Genomic DNA, 2,479 nt, shown 5'->3' with positions numbered 1-2,479 from the left:
CGTGGTATCCAGGTGGATCCCGCCAAAGTTGAAGCCGTCATGAATTGGCAGGAGCTGAAGACACCTACGAAAATTCGCAGTTTCCTAGGTCTAGCAGGATACTACAGACGCTTCATCGAAAACTTTTCAAGAATTGCTGCACCCCTAACTTCTTTAACTAGAAAGAAAATAAAGTTCGATTGGGGCCCTAAGCAGCAAGAAGCTTTTGATATCCTCAAACAAAAGCTGAGCAATGCTCCAGTGTTGACATTGCCAGACGGAATGGAAGAATTCGTCGTATATTGTGATGCATCGCACACCTGTATGGGTTGTGTGCTTATGCAGAGGGGCAAGGTGATTGCCTATGCATCACGACAATTGAAAGTGCATGAAAAGAACTACACCACCCATGACTTGGAGTTGGGTGCCGTTGTATTTGCACTAAAGCTTTGGAGGCATTACCTTTATGGCATTAAATTTGTGATCTATTCTGATCACAAAAGCCTTCAGCATCTGTTCAATCAGAAAGACCTGAATATGAGGCAGCGACGTCGGATGGAAACTCTGAACGACTATGACTGTGAAATAAGATACCATCCAGGCAAGGCCAATGTAGTCGCAGATGCCTTGAGCAGGAAAGAAAGAGTGAAGCTGATAAGGATCAATGCCAAGAGCATTGAAATAAAGAACAGTCTGAATGAACGATTGTTAGCTGCACAGAAAGAAGCTGTGTTGGAAGCTAACTATCCAAACGAGAAGCTAGGGGTAACTGAGGAGCAGTTATCCTATGGCAAAGACGGAATTTTGAGATTGAATGGAAGGATATGGGTTCCTGTTTATGGAGGTCTTCGTGACGTTATTCTTCAGGAAGCCCATAGTTCCCGATATTCCGTTCATCCTGGTGCGGATAAGATGTACCAGGACTTAAAGGCAAATTTCTGGTGGATAGGCTTGAAGAAGTCTATAGCCACCTATGTAGCAAAGTGCTTGACTTGTGCACAAGTAAAAGCCGAGCATCAAAAGCCGTCAGGCTTGCTACAACAGCCTGAACTTCCCGAGTGGAAATGGGAAATGGTGACGATGGACTTCATCACCAAATTACCAAAGACAAAGAAGGGAAACGATACAATATGGGTAATAGTTGATAGACTGACCAAGTCAGCACATTTCTTACCCATAAAGGAGACTCATAGCTCCGATATATTGGCTCAGTTGTTTGTAGACAAGATTGTAGCCCTTCATGGAGTGCCTGTGTCTATCATCTCTGATAGAGATACCAGATACACATCACACTTCTGGAGAAGCTTCCAACAATCATTGGGTTCGCGTTTGAATTTTAGTACGGCTTACCACCCTCAGACAGATGGACAGAGTGAGCGTATGATCCAAACGTTGGAAGACATGCTTCGTGCATGTGCGATCGACTTAGGTGGCAGTTGGGATAACCACCTACCATTAGTCGAATTCTCCTATAAGAACAGTTACCATACGAGCATTAAGGCTGCACCTTTTGAAGCTCTATATTGTAGAAAATGTAGAACGCCCGTTTGTTGGGCAGAGGTTGGAGATGTCCAATTGACAGGACCTGATATTATCTTTGAAACAACGGACAAGATTGTCCAAATTCGCGATCGGTTGAAAGCTGCCCGAGACAGGCAGAAGAGCTACGCAGACTTGAAGCGTAAGCCTTTCAATTTCAAAGTAGGCGACAAGGTATTACTTAAGGTATTACCCTGGAAGGGGGTGATGCGATTCGGTAAGAAAGGCAAACTAAGCCCGAGATATATTGGACCTTTCGAGGTAATCGAACGTGTCGGATCGGTTGCCTACAAATTAAACTTACCGGAAGAGCTCAGTGGTATACACAATGTGTTCCACATCTGTAACCTGAAGAAGTGTTTCGCTGACGAATCACTGGTTATACCGCATACAGATGTACACATTGACGAGAGCTTAAAATTCGTTGAGAAACCTGTGTCGATCGAGGATCGACAGGTCAAGAAACTTCGCAGGAAGTATATACCAATAGTGAAGGTAAAATGGGATGCCCATAGAGGTCCCGAGTACACGTGGGAGGTAGAGTCCATGATGAAGGAGAAGTACCCTCATCTATTCCAATAAATCTCGAGGTCGAGATTTCTTTTAAGGGGGTGAGGATGTAACACCTCGAAATTTTGCGTCCAATAATGTATTGACACGTGTCTTGAGTTTACACGTGGTATTAAATACATAATAAAGGACTAAAGTTGACAAACATGGAAAGTATGTAAATTCAAGGGTTAAAGATGTCAAACGAGGGATAAATACACTGTACAGTAACCCTAAATGATGCTGGTACCTTCAAACGGATAAATCATGGATCGTACGGAACGAAATACAGAAGAAAGTGAGAGATTACAAACTACAGGGGTTAATTGTGTCAACATGTTTAAGTGATACCTCTGAGTGACCCTTTAACATACCCGAGGCTTTGTAACAGTAAATTACGCTCACTAGAATA

This window comes from Helianthus annuus, chromosome 14, assembly GCF_002127325.2.
Source record: "Helianthus annuus cultivar XRQ/B chromosome 14, HanXRQr2.0-SUNRISE, whole genome shotgun sequence".
NCBI classification, from domain to species: Eukaryota; Viridiplantae; Streptophyta; class Magnoliopsida; order Asterales; family Asteraceae; genus Helianthus; species Helianthus annuus.
The sequence above is the reverse complement of the archived record's forward strand: the minus strand, read 5'-3'. Positions refer to the sequence as shown.